The sequence below is a fragment of the Rousettus aegyptiacus genome, unplaced genomic scaffold (assembly GCF_014176215.1).
Source record: "Rousettus aegyptiacus isolate mRouAeg1 unplaced genomic scaffold, mRouAeg1.p scaffold_m13_p_8, whole genome shotgun sequence".
In the NCBI taxonomy this organism is placed as follows: domain Eukaryota; kingdom Metazoa; phylum Chordata; class Mammalia; order Chiroptera; family Pteropodidae; genus Rousettus; species Rousettus aegyptiacus.
Genome location: NW_023416311.1, coordinates 69,828,133 through 69,851,372, shown reverse-complemented (window position 1 = coordinate 69,851,372; position 23,240 = coordinate 69,828,133). Strand labels below are relative to the sequence as shown.

The following is a 23,240-nucleotide window of genomic DNA, read 5'->3' as shown; positions in this document are numbered from 1 at the left end:
ATTCAACCACCACCACTAACAATATCACAATAGCACACTTTAAAAATAAAATCCAAATTAAGTCGGTATGAATTTCTAAAACACAAATAGGAATTTCAGGCTTATTCATACCATGCCAAGTGCCAATCTGTTTGCCCCCCAGTTGCCTGATGGGCCTGAGGCAAGAAATCTTGAGAAGAAATCTTTAGTTTCAAAAATCCTGCAAAACCATGAATGTACTTAATACCACTGAATTGTACATTTAAAAATGATGAGGATGGTAAATTTTAAGTTATATGTATTTCATCACAATAAAAAAAAAAATTGGGGAAAAATTTTCAGCAAAATCATGAAAAGTTATACCTGAGGCTGAAAATAGAAAAGGTAAAAAAACAACAGTGATTACTAGAAGTAAATGGTTGCACAGGATGTGAAACAGCAATATTGCAGAGGTCTCCATGGGGACCTCACGTTCCAGCATATTACTTCCTGTCTTGCTTTTTTTCACATAAGCAGCCAGCATAGCCAGTTGATGTCCCAGGAAAGGCTGCTTTGCAAACGACCACATTGTGCTGATCAGGACTGATCCAGGTAACTCAGACCTTGTACTGATGGCCACACAACACAGTCAGACTGCAGAGTGTCCCTTTGAAGTTTACTTCTCTTTACCAAATTGCTTTCCTCACACTAGGTTGCCTAGTTTTTTTCCAGTCTGCTGTAGATATTCTACTATCTGTCTCCAGCCTTCAGCAGAAAGATAGGGAGACACATACTTTCCCAAAAAGTTGCTTTGCAGATTTAAGAGAGAAGCAGGGATGCAATTTTGATGAGAGAAGCATCTTCTGGACAACTCCTATGTGAACGTGACACAGAATAACGAGGTAACCGTGAGCTGACACAAGAATGCAAAGCGAGGCTTTGAAAGTAGTTTGTGTATTTAACATTATATTTAGAATCATTTATTCTCAGCCCTAACTATAAAAAAGCACTTGGTTAAAAACAAAAATTCTGTAAGACTAAAAAAATAAAGTCCACCTGTTGTACATAAAACTGCTAAGGCTAGCAACCTGCAAAAGAAAAGGAAATTATAACCCCTTGAGCATCAACGAGCATCTACTATGTGTTCAGCAATTTCCTGGGCACTGTAGGAAATAAGATGTGAGTAATGCAGTCAGGTCCCTTAAGAAATTTCCTTTTTTAGAAGACAAGACTCCAAAACTTTTATTGATGCAAGATAGTTTTTCATGCCACAGTTTAGCTCCTGTCCCTAAGTATTGTAGGAAATTAATGATGGGAGAGTCCAATATGGCATGCCCCTTTCTTAGTATTAATCTGTCTGTGCAGCGTTACTGACAAAGGTACACATTTTACAGATTTAAACCCTGGGGGAAAGATGCATTAGAGGGGGTGGGGCATTGACATACATTCACAGTTGGGGCTCAAATACTCTGACTGATTCTGAGCCAGGTGAAATCTATGTCAAGTCATGTCTGCTGCAAGCTTCTTATTTAGAAGACAAATCATTCCAACAGCCTTGGGATGCTGGATGCAGCCACCATTCAGGTTGCAACCTCACAGCCTTCTCATAGTCCCTCTTCCCCCAGAGATTGTTTTTTCCTTTATTCAATAAACGTTTAATGAGACCTAAGACACGTTACAGACTCAGAGATATGAGGTTCTAGTTCACAGTCTAGTAGGAAGATAGACAAGCCAACAATTACAGCACTATATGAAACAAACCAAATGGGGAAGAATGAACTCTTCATGAAATAGTGCTAGGAAAATGGAAGAGTTCTCTAAGTATAAATAAAATGTGTGTGTGTGCGCCTGGTTAGGTTTAGGTGCTCAAGACCTTTGATTCAATCGATCAATCAGTCAATTAATCATCAATTGATACCACGTTCTTAAAGAAAACTCCCCTTTTAACCAGATCCCTGGAATTGATTAATCATCCTGACAACCATAAAAATCTCCCCTCCAAAAAAAGGGCCTCATTTTACAGATTTAAAAAAATGAAATCCCTTAGGGTCTAAAAGCTAATAAATGGCTTCTATGACTCCAGAGGCCACATTTCCACAACACGATCCTGCCTTCGAAAGAATGTTGTTCCTAAATACAGCTACCAAATAATAATGGAGCTTTACATTTGTTAAGTAATGAGGCTTAACACAGAGAAGAAAATTACATGCTTTAATGTTTCGCAGCAATGAATCACAATATTTATTAATAATTCCTTAATAATGGGGAATTACAGCAATTCATCTTATAACATTGCATCAGAAAGATAATGTAATAAACTTTTATTGTGAATGAACTAATAAAAAATGTCAAGAAAAGTAGTATTTATGAATGAAAAAAGTCACGAGGAAATTAAAATCTAAAGGCTTTATTTATACATTAAAAAAGAGAAGAAATAAGCAATTACATAAAGTTCGAATGGGAATAATGGTAGATGGTTTTCCCTGCTACTTAATTAGAAAAATCTGCAGACTAGGATACTTATTTTGAAGCTCTCCATGAATACAAATGAGCACATCACATCACAGCAATGTCAATCTAAAAGCATAATATTTTAGTATTACCATTTTTTCCAGGGAGAAAGGGAACTGCTTTCTAAACACAATGACATACCACTTATTAATATTTAGATGTTGTACAGCTTTCCAGGGAAACTGTGACAGGGTATCTGAACATGAGTAGCAACCAAAATAGCTAATATGACAGAAGGTATGCTGTGAACAATAAGCTCACTGTTGCAAAGAAAGGGGCCGTCTCACTGTCCTGGTTGGGGATGGTTATGAGAGCCAGCATCAAAACCAGTATGACAAGGTGAGAACAAACTAGAATATTTAATATAAAAACCAACAGCTCCTCCCACGTCAGCCTTTCTCTGAGTACACACCAATGTACACGTAAGATTAGCACAACAGTTTATTCTGAACAGCTTTTCCCAAATCCTTAATAAGTGATCTCTTAAAAATTAAAATGGAATCTTATAGAAAAAAATAAGTTTTGGAAACTAATATATATCTTCTTGGAGGGTCTCTTTCGGATAATGAAATCCTATAACAAGAAACTTTGTTTTAAATTAGTTAACTTTAGTGCTTGCTTCGGCAACACATACACTAAATTAGTTAACTTTGTTTTATATTCAGTTCTTATGTACTGAATTCTGTTACCCTGAAATTCATATATTGGAACTCTAACCTCCATTGTGGTTGTGTATGGAGACAGGGCCTTTAAGGAGGTAATTAAGATCGAGTGAAGTCATAGGGTGGGACCCTAATCCACAGGGTTGGTATCCTTATAAGAAGAGAAAAAAGATAGCAGGGGTACCCTCAACAGAGGAAAAGACGACTGAGAACACAGTGTGATGGCGGCGTCCACAAGCCAGTATTTCCCGAACTCATTTGAACACAAAACACTCAAGTCCCAAAGCTCATGGTTAACATCTCTCAAATAGCTCAGAAAACATCGTCCTGGGTAATTCAAAGAATGAGATTACAGCTATCTCCACACACCTTGGCAGTAAACACTTGAGCCTTCACTGCTTAGCAACAGGATAATATTGTTTTTTCAATGTTCATTCTCTTCATCAAGAAGACAAGAAACATATCTATCAAACCTGTTTACTTTTTGTAACAATGCTTAAAAGTTAACCTTCACTTATCTAAAAACCTCCATTATGCAACACTGCTCATAAACAATAACGATATTTATTAGCACTTACTCTTGACACTTAGGCACCATACAAAGCATGTCACAGGCATTAGCTCATGTGGTCTTCCCAATAGCCCCTAGTGACAGGTACACACTTGATAAAAGAATTCTGCAAAGGAAGAGTGCGTTGACCAAGGTCACACAACTAACAAGGGGCAGATCTAGGATTCAAATCCAGGTCCTCTGAAGGCCACGTTCATATCCATACTGCCCTGCACTGCCTTATTCCCATCGTGGGGAACAGATCTAAATCAAAGTGGTCACTCAACAACAGTCAGTTCTTTTGGTAAACAGTCACAATCTTTAGACATTGAAGGTGAAAGAGAATATACACATGTCAGGTTGGAATGAAAGCAAGTCTTATATCAAATTGTATCATCTGTACAATATTGATTAATAAACAGACACACACACACACATTTTCTATGTTAATTAACAAACTTTCCGGGGTAGATTTTTATAATGATATGTGAGATGAGCAGGGATTTCTCAGTTGGATGATTCAAATGCTAATAACTACTTTGTATCAGAACAAATGAGATATATAGAGAGAAAGAGATTTACTTTAAGAAATTGGCTCACATGATTGCGGAGGTTTGGGGAGTCTGAATTCCGATGGGATAGGCTGGAGACTCAGGAAAGAGTAGAGTTCAAGTCCAAAGGCGGTCTGCTGAGGAACCAGGAAGAGCAGATGCTACAGGTGAAGCTGCTTAGAAGAGGTCAATCTCTGTTCTAGTAAGGCTTTCAACTAATTAGATGAGGCCCACCCATATCGTGGAGGGTAATCTACTTTACATAAAGTCCACCTCTTTAAATGTTAATCTCATTCCAAAAATATGCCTTCGCAGAAACTCCCAGAACAATGCTTGACCAAATATCTGGGCAAATATACCAGCCAAGTTCACACATAAAATTAACGATCATATGACCCCAAAACAACTACCCAACCCACACACACTACATTTTTTATACTAAAATATTTTTTAAAAATTTTTCTACTGTACTCAGGAGAGTAGAATAAGCTCCTATAACGAATACCCATCTACCCCCTAAAGTTCCAGGGCTTGACAGTATAAGGTTATTTCTCTCCCATGTAATGGGAGTCCGGCGTGAGGGCTCCAGGTCAGCTGCTCTCTGCCGCATGGGCTGTCTCAGAGACCTAGCTCTGCTGTCTTCAGAGCTTCCAAGGCTACTCTGGCCACTGAAGGCCATGGGTCTGGGAAGGAGCATGGTGTACAGAGTTTCTACTGGCCGGGCCGGATGTGGCCCACTTCACCAAAAGAGAAACTGGATAACACCGTCTGGCTGAACAGGATGGCATGCAGTCACTGCCACATGCACGGTGTAATACCTCCTGGTAGCAGGAAGTCAAAGCGCCATCAGTGTATTCCCTCCACATTAGCATGCCTCCTTTTTTTAATTCAGAGCATCTGTCTTTCTAGAAATTATCTTGTTCATTTACTAATTTACTTATCTGGCTTACAGCAATTATGAAGAGGCAAAATGGTGGTTTCCAATATGAACTGGATTGCACAGTGTTCATTCCAGCTCTCCACTTAGCTGTGTGACTTTGGGTAAATTGTTAAACTCTTGGAGCCTCCGTTTTCACACGTAAAAATGTGGATAATACCTGTGCTGAATGATATGGTGGGCTACCCAGATAGCCCCACTTCAGCACTAATGTATCTGTCCCCAGCTGCTAGGAATATTGACAGCTGGTGGCTCTCAGCTGCTCAGAGATGGCCTTGCCAAGGGTCACACCCTGGAGGCATCTGATATCTACTGACCACTGAGAGGAATAGGAGGATGTAAAAGCCTAGTCCCCTTGTAACAAGACAAGACAACTCTAAGGGCCTTCCCAGCCCCCCAGGTCTCTGCACAGCCCTTTACTGTAGACATGGCAATGTAACAACTCCCTCACCCACTGTCCACTGAGTCCTGCTACCTTCACCCCCGCAGGTGTCAATCTCAAAAGCATTCCCCCATAAACTTCCTGCATACACCTCTCCAACTCAGAGTCTGATTCCTGGAGGATAGGATTCAGGGCACTATCTCATAGGCTTATGGGGATTAATGGAGATAAGCCTTGCAAAGCACTCACAATAGAGTATAGCATATGGTAAGCATTTGTTGAGTTGAATGATGGATGCCTTGCCCATTTTACAAGTACAAATATAAAAGAAGAGATGTTAAGAGAATATCCATAACTGGATAAACTTATCTATGTCTAAATTATACTAAAAACAAAATTCAAAAGAAAGTAAGCAAAGTTATTTATACTACTTTTACTTCAATTCTTTTATAACTAGAAAACTCTTGTTGCGTGTGATTCTAGCTACAAACTGTGCAAGAGAAAAGACTATGCTATGAAATCAAGAGCTACACATATTGAAGCTTTTTATTTTCCCCTTCTTTTAGATCAATTATATTATTTTAAAATCAGTGTGGCAAATATCGAGATGAGAGAGATAGACAATTTTATCACTCTATATTTTTCTGAGAAACACAGAGCTGTGTTTGATTTCTCACAATCCCTTCTCAGTTCTAATTCTTACTTCAGATTTAGCTGGTACAAAATCTTTTACATCTTGCAACCTCACTAGGAGGAATGTGACAGAAACACAGATATCTGGGATATATCCTTGTCCCAACTCTAAGGGTATTTGCATTACTATTCAGCCCAGCTGGCTTCTTCCTTAGAGCATCACCTTCACTTTCAATCCCATTCACCTGGAGTTTTGTTTCTCACAATGATGTTTCATATTCTCAATTGGAAGAAGATGCTAAATTCAGTGTCTAAACACCACCAGTAATTTTTAAATAATTTACTCCGTAGACCACTCAAAGCAACTTTAAAAAAAAAATCACTAAAAGAGGTCACCTGCCAACTCCTAAATGCCAAGGGCACTCTTACATATACCTTTGCATTCATTTCCCTCCATGCAAATATGCATACAGACCACATAGAAAGAGGCACAATTACCAGCCTCGACCAAATCAATCAACATCCTGGGAAGTCATAATTTACATGTAGCCAATGCATCGCCCCTTGTCAAATGGACTACATTAATTCACAGGTGAGAATAACCTTCTCAGAGACCCACATTTACATTTACATTTACATAAAGTAGAGTGGAAAATAATTGTGTTTCTCCATGAGAAAAATGACAGTTACGGCAAGGATAATCTACCTTTTTGTGTGTCAATCATAACACTGCTTTAAAAATTACATCTGTGGAGAGGACGCTTGGAAAGGCAACGCTATGTGTTATGGGTACTATTCAAACCACTCACAAGTGCCTTCACCTTTTTCCTTCTTACAAGTACACCTCACTTAATTTTGGTATATGTTACCCCTCAAAAAAATGTATCATGCTAAAAGTTTCCTCAGAACTTTTACCCTCTGAGAGTCTTAGGTAAAGATTGTACATTAAATGGTTTTACAAAAGACCCTGAATAAAGGCTGTTATCTACATGTAACATTCACTTGCACTATATCTCATGATCTATTGACATAAAGCAGTTTATTGGTCAATATCACTGGCCGAAGGCAGAGACAGAGGCCCAATTCCAGCCATCTGGAAATCTATTGTCACAGGGCTAATGCATAAGCCTTTCACCTCTACAGATCTGATTTCAGCTTCATCAGTTAAAAGTGAGTTGGGTGGTCTTGTCTTACCCACATTAAGATCCCATTATGCAGTTTAGCCTCACGAAACACCATTGGTCATGGATATCCATTTAGTGTAAGTCAACTTTGCAGAAAAGTTCAGTCTCCTAGGTATGCCTCATTCTCTGACCACTTATTCCCTGCTCGGGCTGACCCTGGGCAAAATTATGAAGTAGGCAGTTAGTATGGGGTTACTCTCGGTCTATTAGTTAGTGGGGTAGAATGAGAGAAATAGACAGGGGAGTGGAACAAAAGAAAAAAGACCTCCGTCTTAGTTCCAGCTAGCTTTGAATAAGTCACTACCTGCCTGTGGCTCAGTATTTTCATCTGTAAAATAGAGCTAACAACCCCCCTACCCACCCCACCTCCCAGCCTTGAGTGTTCTTGGTAGGGTCAAAAGACCTCATGGCTATGAAGCCAAAAATCATTTATAAATGACAGGATGACTACTATACTCTTTCTGTGTCCTCATGTTCACTTCCCACATTTTCCACATGCCCTTTCCCCATTTCGAGAGGCCCAGTGCCCTCTAATTACCCCTGCTCTCACCCAGGACCAGGCCATTATCAATCCTGTACCCTAGGCCTTTTCTGCCTGCTGTATCTCTGTAATACTTCCCTGTTGGTTTCTCCTTCCCACAAAGTGTGATCTCTGCTAGGTGTCAAATAGTCAAGCTGAGAACCTGCTACTCCTTCTGCTATCAGAGAAAGTGCTGCCGTGTCAAGCACTTATTAGAGACCTTGATTTCCCAGAGCAATTTCAATATTGGCACAGGATGACTAGGAACTCACAGGGGTAAAGGTACAACTTTTGTAAATTTTCAAACAAAGAAGAGGGCATGATGGCTTATTCAATACCACTGTGGGCACCAGGCCTAGGAAATCCAATGCTAGCTCAGTCTTAGAGGAAACAAACAAAACAAAACAAAACAAATAAAAAAAAAATAAAAACTCATGTGACTTCTCTACATCCCAAAACCACAGTAGACAATATGTCTCACCTGTGATCGCTAGAGACTGGCCGCAGTTTTAAAATTTCTACCACTGCCAAATAGATATTTATTTCCTTTAGCCCTTTCATATTCCCTCAGATACATTACTTAGTTAAATTGAAATCAAAGACTCTTTTAGGCTAGCTAAAAATTACTGCTTGTGGCTTCTTGATAAATATATATTTTCTAAACCCAAAGAGGTTTCTCCATATGTCTGTCAACGCTTCTGAGTCACTTTTCTTCAGCCACAATTTGGTTTATTCTCAGGAAATGCAAGCTAGGATTCATATGATCCTGAACCAAAGCATTAGAGAGAGAATGCTGCTCCCAAATCACATCAAGGTAATGTTCATCTCACCAAACTGAAACGTTTTTATGTAAAACCCTGCATGGAATATCCCGGCTGCTGCACTCCCACCCCGACCCATTTTCCCCAGGAAGAACCAGCGCAATCAAGGTTATTCCTATGGGGGCAGAGCTCTTGGGACAAAAGAGTAAAACTCTCCAACCTCCCCACCTCAGCCCTACCCACATCAAACATATACCCACTCCTAATCCACATTTTATAAATGAGATCATTCACCAGAAGACTTTAAAGGAAAAAATCACAAGCAGCAACCTAATGGGTTTAAGGCCTGTTGGGAATGTAGATGATGAGTTTAGGTTCAGGGCTGGGGAGGAATTGGTACAGTGACCAAGAGGAGAGCAGAGCAGGTGTTAGAGCTACTCAATGATGAGGACACGAAGGCTTTTTTAGCACAAGGGCCACCCCCACACCCTAAATCTTCCTTAGCCAAAGGTTTTTGGTTTTGGAGGGGATTTTTTTGATAATAGTTGACATACAATATTATATTGGTTTCAGGTGTACCACATAGTGCTTAGACATTTATATACCTTATGAAGTGATCACCCTGATAAGTCTAGTACTCATCTGGCAATATACATAGTTATTACAGTATCATTAACTATATTCCCTGTGCTGTACTTTACATCCCCATGACTGTTTTTATAACTGGCAATTTGTACTTCTTAATCCATATGAGGGCTTTATTGGGCATTAAAAAAATAAAGTAACTGGGAGCCTATTAAAAGTTTAGATTACCATATCTCCAGATCCCCAGAAATGGACAGGTCTGGATTTGGGGCTTTGCATTTTTAACAGGTACTGCAGGTTATTCCGAAGCAGGTGAACAGAGAAGTTCACCGTGAGATTTTCTGTCCATCGACCCCACCAAATAGAGCAAACAATGCATTGAGTGGCTCTGAAGTGAAGACACTGGGCGTTATGAATGGAATTCCCATATGCAAGCACGATCCCAGAAGGAGGTGTGCGTGAAGACACTCCAAGAGAAGAGTGTGACTTGAGAGAACTCAGCCGACATGTGATAACTATACTGTTTGTATGCATAAAAGGAGGTGTTACGGTGCTTAATCGCTGGCTTTAGAGGGCTTTAAAAATGTATTCTGCGATCCCTGATTGCTGGATAATTTGAATGAAGGAAAAAAAGGTCAAAGAACAGTGCCCATAAATAATAGCAAAGAACGGCTATGAAAAATGACTTTATTTGGCCTCAAAGTGAGATGATACGGGCATTTCCTCCAACTTACAGAAACATCATTTCTGTATTTTTATTTATTCCCATAAGATATAAGCAGTGTGTTACATCATACTTTGTGTTGTACAAGGAAGGGACACTTAAAGCAGTCTTACCATTTTTTTTTTTTAACATTAAATAAATATCTACATTGCCCACTCTATTTTGTTGACCATCTCAAACAGAGTACTTCAGTAATGATTTCCTTTTGGGGAACTCTATTTTCGAAAGCTATTTTTCAATAATCCAAAAAGAGATTTCTAACATTTCAAAAATGAAATCTTATATTTCTCTGAGTTAAGACCATATGGACCAATATTGAATGCTTTCAATTATTTGCATATGTTAAAAATCTTTTTAAAAGATAATAAAGGAGAATAATAACAGAGGTCCTTAATAGCAAAATGGTTGGGGAAATTTTATGGCAGAGGAATATCTCACTCTTCAGCTGTATCCTGGCAACAAAGGTAGCTTAATCAAGAGTCAAATTCATTTCCCAATTAAAAGCTTTTATAAATGTTCTGCTCAAGAACTATCTCTGGAAGCACAAATCACTACATCTGCCATTGAATCACATGCAATGTCAGGTTGAATTTTTGTTTTTTAATGATTTTATTTTGGTCTCAAAAAAAAATTAAGGCAAGAAAGATAGCACAAGAAAGAAAAGCTGTCAGAAAAATGAGCACATTCCAAAAACCAAATAAGCCATCTCCCAAAAAAAGCATCACTTTCATTGTTGTTTATCATATGCTAAAGTGATTTGCATATTGTTATTTCAGGTGGAACTTTCCATTGCACTTCCAGTCTCTCCAGAGCCTGTTGCTACTCCCTACACATTCTGCCTTGTTGTTATGGAAACGATGTAGGACAAGGAGCAAAGGTAACAAGGCTTTAAACAAAAAATATTAACAAAAGGATCATCTAGAGAAAACATGGAAATTGCTCTCCCTCAGGCAAAATATATTGAGAGAAAAATTACCAACATTTATAATCTGCCCTAAACAAATATTTAGTAATAAAGACACTCTAACCATCTTTGTTGAACTGATTTTATTTTTAAAACTTGAATAACAATCATAGAATATATATTGCACAGCTTCAATTTTATTTACTTGCCTTTCCAAGTATTAAGTACTTTAGTTTGTCTTATATAAAAGAATGGAAAACAAAAAAATTTAAAAATAAAATAAAATACAAGGAGAATGGTTTAAAATTTGCCATATTAAATTGGTAAAAAAAAAAAAAAATTTTTTTTCAGATTCCTTACACACATAGAGAAGTTTCTATGCCTTGAGTTATCAAAATAGTAGTTAACCTAAAAGTTGTGTAGTCGGTGTTGAAATGTACGTGTGACTTTAGCAAATTATCTTAAACTCTAAATTTTTGTTCCCTCCTCTGGAAAATAAGATGACACTACCTATGTAACAAAGTCGTATAAAGATATGATCTAATAAAGAGTTCGGCACACGCTAGGCATTTAATCAACACCAGCTAGCAGAGTGGCATGACAGCTGATTTCCTAGGCACACACCAGCCAAAGGGAGGGGACAGTTTAGAGGATCACAGTGGGTGGCAAGACAGTTGGGAGAACAGGGTCCAGGCTTAGCCTAAAAATTGCTGTGAATAATCCATAAAATGGGTTATCCACACAAGCAGATAATCAAGCATTGGCTATATGTGGAAAAGAGCCTCCCCACCCATCCAAGATAAAGGCCCTGGTGGGCAAAATAATTCCAGGTTGTGGTTTGACACTGAGTACTAGCAATGCTCAAACCCACAAGCTCAACTATTCAGAGTACAGAAATATCACATTATAATATCTGCCCTGTGGCAAAGGCGATTTGAGAGCAATGCAAACTCCTCCCTACTCTCCACCAGCATCCAGACTGCTAAATATTTGGTGCCAGTGGTTACAGTTGATTCCATTTCCAGAAATGCAATGCAGCTGGAAAACATTTTTTCTCATATTGGAAAAAGCCTACACTGTCACATATCCCTTCAGCAAACACAGGAAACCATTATGATACATATAGAAATTGATTTTAATGCAATATAAAGCACACAATTCACCAAACTCAAACTAAGGGAAAAAAGTCCATGTTGGTACTATCACATGAATTTATCCACATTTCACATTATCATTTGTGATTATTGGCTATAGTAAAAACTGGTCCCTTCTTCTATAAGTGTAGCTAGGTAAATTTAAAAATGTTTTGGATATGTAAACTTAAGTTTGTTAGTACAGATTCTTTCTACTCAATTCCTTTAATTATTTTACAAAAAAAATGAGAAAATAAACTGACTTTAACCCTCACACTTTTGTTGCTGTCTATTTTTACCATGTTGACTGAGTTGGAGACCCTAACACTAGGAATTCAAAGGTTTAAATAGACCACACTTAACTCCATTTTTTTATCCAGGCTCAAGAAATCTACTTTCAATTTAAATTAACAGTATTTGCAAGAAAACCTCCATTTATAGGTACCTACAATGTGTCCTAAAACACAGTAGACATTTTATTACATTATCTTGTATAATCCTCACAACAATCTAGTGAAATAGATATGTTGTTACTTTACAAAGAAAGAAACCAAAGCTGAGCTAGATAAATCAACTGCCTTGAGCCACAGAAATTATTAACTAGAAATTAATACAGATAGGATAGATCTTTCGATTCCAAGCCCAGTGCCCATTCTTCCAACTGAGATATCTAATTGAACTTCTCTAAAAGTTGGAAGCCAAATCTTCCAGTAATTTTATTAAGAATCACCCTCACTTGATCTTTGATTGCTATGATGATACACTATTTTTCCTGCCACTAAAGTCTATGACAATGGTTCCAACTCCAGGGAGCTTTTTAATACAGATGCATAGGCTCCCCCCCTACTGAGTGAAGACCAGGCATCCTACATATAATTTAAAAGTGCTCCAGATGATTCTAATGTGCAGTCATGATTAAAACCTACAGCTTTAAAACACTACATTCTATTGAACCTAGGAAGTCATCGATTGTAAGTTACATTCTGATTTCAGAGACGTTAAAATGGGAACGATAGTTACAAGTATAAGACAACGAAGATTGTAAGACCAATTCCCAGGCTCAGGCATGTTAAAATATGAACAAATGTACATTTCGGAATTGTTAAAAGAAAGTTTACCATATAAGGTGAAGAACAGTAAGATGTGATCTCGGGCTACTCGATTATATAAGACATATAGAGTAATATAGAGTAAAATTACTCTAACTTCTAGAAGTAAAATTACTTCTAAAGCACATTTGTATATATAAGGCTTTGTGATGTGATGATATTTGCCACCTAACAGTTACCGCTTGTCTCTTTAATATGGAAGGCGAGAACAATACAGTACTTAACCTCCAAAAACTTTGCCCTGTCAGACAGCCAGTCACACACCTGCAGTCCAGAAGGAAGTGGACATGGAAGAAGAAAAGCAGCCTTTCAACTTATACAGTGCCCATTTGGGGTGAGGATCAAGAAGGACCCCCCTCCAGCCCACTCCTCAGAGCTTAGGGGGTCTTCCCTTCGACATGCCCCAGACCTTGTTCCTCCCTCCCTGGTCCCACAGAGATTACTAACAGATTATTCAGAGTTTCCTATGTTATGCTAACAAATATGGACAGAGAATAAAGGGGAAAGATGGGTTAAAGTATTGCATTTCTTAACCCATATATGATAGAATAATATAGAGCCAGTTAAATTCCTGTTTTAAAACAAGAACATCATGGAGAAATTCTCATGATACATCATTAAGTAAAAAAATTAAAGATGCAAAACCACAATCATGACTGGAGAAATATACATGAAACATTATTGCATCAAAGTGCTGCAGTGACAGATAATTTTGATTTTCTTTATACTTTATTTCCTGAATTTTAATAGCAAACATATATTATGTTAAAAAATGAAAAAATGTTATATGTAAATGAGTAAATGTGGTTATTATAAAAATTAGAATAACTACATGAAAAATTCCTAAGAGTCAATATTTAATAAAAAATAAAAGAATACAAAATTATAAATATCTAATTAAAAGTATTTTCCCATGCATAGAAAAAAAAAGGACTACCAGGAAAAATACAAAAATATTATTAAGTAATTATCTTCAAGTGGTGGGATTATGGATCACTCTTAATATTTAAATATTTAATTATTTAATGTTTTTTATATTCCTAATTTTTTTAATGAGAGGTTACAGCTTTAAATTTTCAAGAATATAAAAACTATCGCACTCACATACTCACTACTCATATTTAACAGAATTAACATTTGTCATATTTAATTCAGGTGTCTCGACTTTTAAGGAATAAAAGCTAAATACAGCTAAACTTTAACCCCTTCTTAATTCTCCCCCTTTGTTTTAGAGGTTACTGTTATTCTGTAATGATTATTAATATGTTTTAGAACTTATTCTACTTATATATGTATCTATAAACCACATATATTATTTTTTTAATATAGAGAGTAGTATCATACTATACATATCCATTTGCAATTTTTTTCACTTTAAGGTTTTACATGTTAGTATATGTAGATATAATTCATTGATTTTAACTATTGTATACTATCCCATTGTCTGAATCTACCACAATCTATCCATTCCTCAGCCCCACTGTTCCTCAAACTTTAGCAGGTATCAAAATCACCTAGAGGGCCCCACAGCACAATACTTAAATGAACAAACATGGCCCTATTCTAGTAAAACTTTACTATGGACATTAACATTTGAATTTTACATAATTTTTACATGATTTATCTTTGTAAATGCTGAAAGACATTGTTTGTCTTTGATATTTTTAAGCATTCGAAACTTACAAGCCATGCAGAAACAGACTGCGCTGAATTTGACCTGCGGGCTGTAATTGGTCAAGCCCCTTCTCTAGTCAATAGAAAGTTGGATCATTTCCACATTTTTGCTATTACAAACAGTGCTCCGTGAACATCTGTTGGTGAGTCTTAGAGTAAATGTGTAGAAGTGAAATAAGTAAGTCATAGAGGAGATGCATCTCCAACTTTACTGGGACTTGCTCACAAAAGCTGCCCTCCAACAACGAGTGAGTTTCAGTTTTCCTAGTTCCTTGAGAACACTTGGTATTAGTAGGCCTTTTGATGTTTGCCCATCTGCTGGATGTGACATGGTACCTGCTGATTTAATTTGCATTTCCTCGGTCATTTCTGAAGTTGACATCTTTTCAGTTGACCATTTGCCTTTCCCCCCCCTCTGAGGTGCCTCTTCGTACCTCTTGCCCAGTTTTTAAATCCTTAGTGTGAAGTCACTTTCACATATTCTAAATACTTATTGTTTGCATAATTGAAAAAATAAAATGGTCTGAGATTTATTTCTTAACTCTATTTATAGTACTTTGTTGCTCTGAAGTTTAATAATTTTAATGCACTCAAATACATAAATCTTTTCCTTTATAATATGTTCTTTATATATTTTAAGAATACATAACCTGTTTCAATGTCTTTAAAGTTTAATCTTTTCTTTTTTTCTCTAAAAGTTTCTAAGTATTGATTTTCATACTTAGCTCTTTAATCTACTTGGACTTTATTTTTATGCTGGTGAAAGGTATACATCTTTTTTGTTGTTGTTAATATGGTTAAACAATTGTCTACATTGGTTTGCAATACTGCCTGTTATATACAAAGTTTAGTATATATGTAGAACTTTTTTAAAATGAAAAATAAAACTCTACCTAAAGTTTATCCTAGAGGCAATGATGTTGAAACAAAGTTAATGGGCTATAAGATGAATAGTAAATAATGTGTTTCTGTGATAGAATATCCAAACTACGTGTCAGAAAATATCTGCTGGAAAGCAAAAACTTCAGTCACATTAGTTTTATAAATGTAATTTTTTGATGGTACTGAGAAAAAATATGAGCAAATCTTTGTAAAATAAATTTCTTCCCATCAAAGAAGAGATAAAATCAAAGTGATTGCTTCAAAAACAGGGACTAATGACTGGACAGTTCTCCATGTCAAAAACAGTGGACAAGTTATAAATCCACAATTTCTGAGCCCAAGGTTAGCTACTCAAACAGAGAAGTAGAAAATCAAGTGAGGCAGGCTTGGGCCACGGCAGTCACCAAAGGCTGGCAATGCTATATATGAGTAACATCAAGAGGAAGTGAGCGTGATTAGCCCCACTATTGGCTTATTTCAGAGAGCTAACCAGGAAGTAAAATAACAGGCAATGTATGACCTCACAGAGAATAAAGTACCTACATACCTCAAACAATACTGAGTTTTGCTGAAATATTACATTGAACTATATATGAAGCTGCCATTTCTGTAGTTAAAAAGTAAAAGGTTAACTATCTTTACTTCCATGTAGCTCAACACAATAGAAGAGGGGAAGAGTGCCAATGTAATAATTATTCAGAAGTTGTGTGCTCCAGAGCTAGTCAATAGAATGGAATTTCCTACTCAGGTCCAAAGAAGAAACTCACTGGTGCTGGGATTACCGTCTAATGTCATTAACACACTGGCCGAACTGGAAATTAAGTTTCCCTCAAACTAAACGAGAAAAGTCCCCTGACTTAGAACGTTGATGACTTCTTTCTCAAACTGATCAGGATTATAATTTTAAGAAAGTGGTTCTAGAGATTCCTCTCACTGGTCAGAATTATGATCTCAAGAATGATTCCAGGTGTTCCTTTCCCTAAAGCTCACCTCTCCAACAGCTTGAATAATTATGTCCTGTTCTGCTTACTCACACTCTGCTGTTAGGTCACCCAGGAAATGAGATAATAAAACCACTGAAATTAATCAAAAGCATCTGATATACAAAACAAATAATGCTTCTTGGGTCTTTCAGAATCAGCAGAGCAAATTGTTTCCTTCTATGTCATCCACTGATGCCACCTTCTGAAACAGTGTTCTTCAATCTGGCTCTTCCAACTATTTCATACCAAACCTGTGGCTCGAGTCACATTGGTTTATCTTTCCAGCTGTCGGCTGGGCAGTCAGCTTACACTCAACCACATATCATTGTCTCTAAACATATGTGTTCATGATATTTCACTGGATTTGCCATTGTGAAACTGGGAGATTAGAATATATTATTGAACCAAGAAAATGGGAAGGGACCCAATGAGCTGTGAACCTCTTTGACTAGAATCCCGAAGTGTATGTATTAGGTTAACTACAATCAGTCTCAGATTTTCTTGTTTCCTTTAGTTTCCCCATATGTTCAACACTGTCTCTGGATTCTCCCTTAAGGTCACAGCTAATTAAATGAGAGTATCTTAAATGAAGGAAATTGAGTTGGAAGCTTTTAGAATTCCCTTCTCATCATCTAATTACATAAATAACATTTATGGGCTGCCTAACCCTAGTTAATTCACTCTCTGAATCTTTAGCTATCATACAATTTGAACAGCAAACCCTGAAACCACAGGGTGGGTATTTTCCACTGCTCTGGTGACATACTCTTTTCAAGTTTCCCTAAAGTGTGTTCTGCCAGCAGATTGCCTTAAGGCAACCCCTGGTAGCCAGAAAGTCTTCAAGAACCGCATTCAAATGACTGCTGTTGTCCCCACTACTTTGAGCATTCCAAGGTTTTCATCACTCAATGGCTCCAGATAGAGCCACTCAAATTAAACATGGTTGAGAAGAGAAAGCTTGGACAGGAAACTTATAGGGCTTCTCTAGTCTCCTCAAAATACTGGCTCCCTGACATCTCCATCGCTCTGGACAGTATCACCTCTGTATCCAGCTACTCTTACAACTGAGAGCCGTACAGTGACAGAAGATTCATCCTTCATAATCTATCTACCCAGTCAGTCATCAAATTCTCCTACTTTCTCGTACTTCTCAAAATCTTGACAACCATCCTTTCCCATTTCTACATCTACAGTTTTCACAGGGGTCCTGCTAACTTATCACAATGTCCTTTCAGAAAGCCCACAAAATAACCCTGGAATAGCCACTGTCAGAGCAGCTTTATCTGCTTAACTGCACCAATGAAGATTTTGGGGGAGCACGTCATAACTCAAACCAGATGAAGAAAAATCCATGGGTAGAACTGGCTTTAGAGGTCAAATGGTATCATCAGCATTTCAGCTCTCAATTCTCCCCTGTATGGGTTTCATTCTCACCATTATCTTAGAGATCCCCAGGATACAAGTCTTTTGCATAACAAACCAAGCTCAAGTCTCAAGGTTTTTCATCAGGAAACCCAGACCAGCTCCCTTTCTGTGCCAAGGCTCCCAAATCCCCAGGTGATTCCTTACTTTCTTCAGGCAAACAGGTTATCGGCAAACTGGCCCGGAAGGAGTCAGAGCTCAGAGGCAGAGGGCTTGGGTAGTAATCTCAGCTCGTTCCGCCTCTGCTGTGTTCTTGAACGATTTATTTTGCATCAGTGTCACTTTCTCTGTGGAGCTTTCCCCAACTACCCGCCCCTTCTTCATCAAACTGGTCACAAATACTCCCAAATACTCACAACACGCTGTACTGCACGTACCCCAGCACGCCAGATACTCAAGTGGTCACTCTTAGGGAGCAAGAATTGTCTTATTTGTTTTCATAGGATTCGATGGATGCAGAGCATTTTATCCATTGGTAGGATAGGAAGATCACCATGTTTCCTCTAATCTTTGAAATCACATAATTTATCTTACCATTCCACCGAAATCCAGATTTACCCCTAATTGGCTGGCCTAATCGCCTCTGTGTCCTTCCCTTCCCTGAAGCAGCTCACAGAAACCAATCTCCGCCCTTGAGATTTTTCCAGACTAACTTCTACCATTCTCCACACCCAGTTCTCGTTCCTCTGTCTTACTCACTATGTTCCATACAATCCCGAGTATTCCTTCCCTTTGCTTGTGTGTGTTAAAAATGCCTTAACTGCGACCTGAGCCAGTCTTTCTGTTTTTAAGCCTTCATGCTTGCCGCCTGCAAAAACGTCTTGGCTTTCAAGGTGCCAGAGATCAAGGGCTGTGGATCCATCTACACAGTGCCCCAAGCATATAGCTGTCTCATAAATGCTTCTAAGGATAATGAATGGTAATGACATTCAGATTGATTATGTTATAATATTCTGCAGTATATGCTCCAATTCCAGATGAGCACAAAGGTCAATTTAAAAAGTCTAATTCAGTGAATCTCAATGGGAGGAGGCAATTCACAAATATATGCGGGAGTGGCAGGACTAGTAGTTTGAAAGACCATATTCAATACAATCATATAATTTTGTATATTTAGAAAATGTAAAAAAATTAACTATTATTTAAAATACAATCTATAGCATCAGTTTATGGGTACTTGATATATTTTTTTTCTTATCTTCACAATAACCCTTCCATTTCACAGTAGCTTCTAATGTTCATAGAGGCTAAGTTACTTCTCCGAGGTCAAAGAGGAAACAGCAGAGGGAAGATTTGAATTCAGTGCCGCTCTTCACCCTAGCACACTGTTTCTCAATCAAAGAGGTGGCCGGCGTGGCCGGTGTGGCAGGCCCCCGCCTCCCCTGGTTTTGTAGTATGTCATTCTCTCTCCCTCCCCACTTGATCTCAAAGGTAAAGGGCCCTCTAGTATACTTTGAGATTTCAGAAAAAAAAACTTTTTTTGTCCCACATGATGAGACAAAGACTTTCTCTAATAGTGATCAAAAAATTTATCTAGGGGTGAGGGTTCGACTAACACTCAGTCTCACAGAACAAAAACCAATGCCCTATCTCTTTCTTTTTATTGAAAAGCCAACGTGCCTCCTGATTTCTTCCTCCCCAAAATGAGGTGGTTGGGTGACCTGGCAGCCCTGCTTGTCTCACACGCTCTGCTTACTGGCCTCTGAGAAGCAGGAGAGTCAATACATACAGTAAGTCCACAAAACGAGGTTGAATGAAACGATGTTAGTTGAGGACCTGCTGTACTTTTGAACACCCCCTCACCATGTGCCAGGCATGTTCTGGACCAGGGTTGCTATTTAGTTTTTCTTTACAATGAAATTATTAGAGATCTGAGTGGAGCCTCCAATGGCTTGAAATGCAGTGGTAAATAACAGGTTATTTGACCCCGGTGGTAATCTAGTAATGGTAATTTGTTTGAATCAACAAAATCCCATTTTTACATATTCTTCCTGGCATTGTATTCTCCCCTTCATGACATGCAGTTCAATGTCTCGTTTTATACTACATTTTATGTAGTGATTTTTAAAGAGTGGCTTAAATCATCTGCTCCTCGATGTCCAGAATCACTTTCAGGAAAAAGCTCTAGAGTGAGAATTCACATGTTGCAAATTTAAATACCACTGTGGAGGCATAGAAAGCAGAAACAAAAATAGTTTTCAGGGCAAATTAGGTCATGAATTTTGGTCAGATATAGAATTGGCCTCGATAAAGACCTTGCTAAAAAAGTTATAAACAAAGGAAAGTAGCACACCACAGAGGTTTTGCAGAGTATGCCATGGCCTAAATTTAAAAAACAAAAACAAAAACAAAACCGAGATTCAATTAGGTAGCTCCAATTCTAAGTATGGTGGGAATAATATTTTTTAAACACTTCCCAATGGGTTTTTGTTCTTAATAAATTCTTCTGATCATTACTCTTATCACTTTCCTTCCCTTTTCACCCTCTCTACCCACACCCTGTTTTTGCTCACCATTGTAATTCCAGCATTTAGCAGAGAGACTGGCACACAGTAGGCCCTCATTTGCTGAATGAAGGCAAAAATGAATGAACTGATGTGACGAGACTTGTGAACTAACTCTATGTTTCATTACAGCTTTGAAACTCTGCAACTACCTGAGTCTCATCTACCTTTTCAAAGAACCCCTTGAATTTCAAAGTTTAAACTGATGAATTTTTCAGTAAGTGAGAAATGGTTTAATGTTTCCATTCTATTAATTGCAGTTGTGGTATCACAAGTACTTTTAGACATATATATTAACTGAGCTTATTTAATACAGTTCTGGATCCCTAAAATCTAATTAATCCAGGCTTGAAAGTGTGAATTTAGAACTGAGGATCAGAAATAATTCTTTCACACTGCAATTAAAATTAAAAATAAAATTAATATATAGAACTGGTCATGTTTTGTTCCTTAAGAAAAAAGTACATATGGAAATAACATTTTACTGAAATAGGTATAACGCAAATGAATACACTTCCTTTTTCCCAGATGGATCTGTAGAGGAATCAATTTACATCCATGACAAAATCTTTTCTCTGAGAAGAGTAGCAAAAGTATAGGCTTTTGGTTTCTATCACCTGATCATTCGATCATCTCCACACATTTTGTTGCACCCATTAACATTTTTATAAATTTATGGCTATCTATAGAGACACCTTTTACTCTAGCAGTTCTCACATTATTAGCAATTGTAGGAATTTAAGATTCTCAATTCTCCGTAAAATATGAGGAAAAATACTGCAAATTCTTGTTCCTCCTCCACCAAAATCTTTCACACAGTAAGGTCTTTATCATCGTTACCGTGTGCTACATACATAACAAACAATCCAATCTCTCTAAACATAAATGCATGGGGGGGGGGGAATTCCTCTCAATGATAAGCAAACAGCAATTATTATTCCCTGTTATTAAAATGCTCTCAGTTAATTGCACAGATAGCAGCAGAGAGATTACCTTAAAAGGCTAAATACCAAAGGAGAGTTAGTCAGAGTTTTGAAACTTCTGAGCTGGCTTTGAGGACCTTTTACAGAGAGATTTAGTAAATGTTTGTGAAGACCCATTAACACTGAGTAAACAATTCAATACCCTCCAAGAAAAATGTATTTAAATAATTGTAATAGAACATCCCTTGATAAATGCTGAAAATGAATTATTTTTAAATGAAAACAGCTCAAATACACTTACAGAAGAATACTACCAACCACATTTTCTAAGCATTCTTTGTTGTATACACAGTTTATCATCCTGAACTATATTTATAAAAAGCACATGTTCAAAAAAAAAAATTAAAAACCTGCTGTTTTCACTCAGGGATTATTTTACAGGGAATTCAGTGAGCTCAGCCCTTTCTTAGCATTTTTCCTGTTTTAATCCCAACAGAAATAGGATTTTACTGTTTGTCTTACGTGCTGTTAACACAGAACTTGCCAAGATTCGATACTGTACTTTCATTGATAGGATGGAGGAGAAAGGAGCAAGTAACTGAGGAAGCTCTGAGGTTTCTCTTCACCTCCAAAGGATGGGTAAAACTAGCCAGTGAACATGAATTGACTTGGAAGGCTTCCTGGCTCATTTAAAATCCAACTTTGATGAAATATTTTGTTTAAAGAGAAAAATAATGTCTCTCCAGTGAAAACCGTTTAGGACAGCTGCTATGTGGAAAGCAGGTGCTTGCGTCTACCCTGAGGGTTTCAGAAATATTAATATTTAAACCTCTCTCATTTCACTCAGGTTCAGGGCCGCTTCCTAACGCCTGGAGGAAGACAGAGCAGGAAAATCACAAGCCACAAAGCAGGGGAATACCTTCTAATTTGGCCAGAGCAGGGTCTGTTGTCTGCATCTCCGTCTCAGACTCTCTGTTTGCTTGTTAGTTCACAAAGACACTGCATTAAAATTTCAAAGCTGGCTCCTTCCTCTCCACATTGCAAAGACATAACATGTCATCAGAACGCAGGGTTTGCCAGGACCATGATTTGTTTGTCTAGACTGGCCATTGAACTCTGTTTATTACTAAACATCATGTGGAATGGGCAGCAAATCAAAGGGGTTTCTGGGAACCTGCAAGGACCCTCTTCCTGAGCACACCAGGACTAACACGGGGACATTCTTCCTTCTCAGTTTCCCTGGCCTGGAGGAGCCTACCTTTCCCAGGACCTGGAGGCTGACCATTAGACTAACCTTTCATCCTTTTTTGACCCAAGACATGACCCCAGGTCATTTGCAACCCTCAGGCTCCCCCCTTCTCCCCCCACCATTGTTCCAGTGGGCAGCCCTCAAGAACTATGTTCCGGGCCGCTGCATGGAAAGGTCGCGAGAAATGACTAATGATTAACATTTGAAAATGGAGCATGAGAGGAAAATGCTACTGATCACAGCAAAACAGTCTGCCACAAGAGCAGAGGATCCAAAAAAAAGTATAAACACTATCTTCTTTTCAAGAGGCAAAAGTGGCATTTAAAAAAACTCTTCAGGTTTGGCTTTTAGAAAGATATATAAGTAGCTGATACACAGGTATCATTTTTATGGATAATTATTATCTTAATTTTTAATGAATGTATAAATGCTCTTCTTTAAAGATTTGATTCAGAAGATAAAAGAATGGAGAAACGATGCATGACTTGATTTTTTTCAA

General features: G+C 37.8%; 1 long non-coding RNA gene across 2 annotated transcripts in view; it reads right to left on the bottom strand.

Annotated features, from left to right (window-relative positions):
• The window catches only part of LOC107498718, a 378,194-nt gene extending 355,552 nt beyond the window's left edge, over positions 1–22,642 (bottom strand). Inside the window, exon 1 of one of the 2 annotated variants that reach the window (XR_004952474.1) lies at positions 22,412–22,642. This is a non-coding gene — a long non-coding RNA (uncharacterized LOC107498718). The remainder of the gene's footprint in view (positions 1–22,411) is intronic. The other variant, XR_004952475.1, reaches the window with a different exon arrangement.
• Between the last annotated feature and the right edge of the window lie 598 nt (positions 22,643–23,240).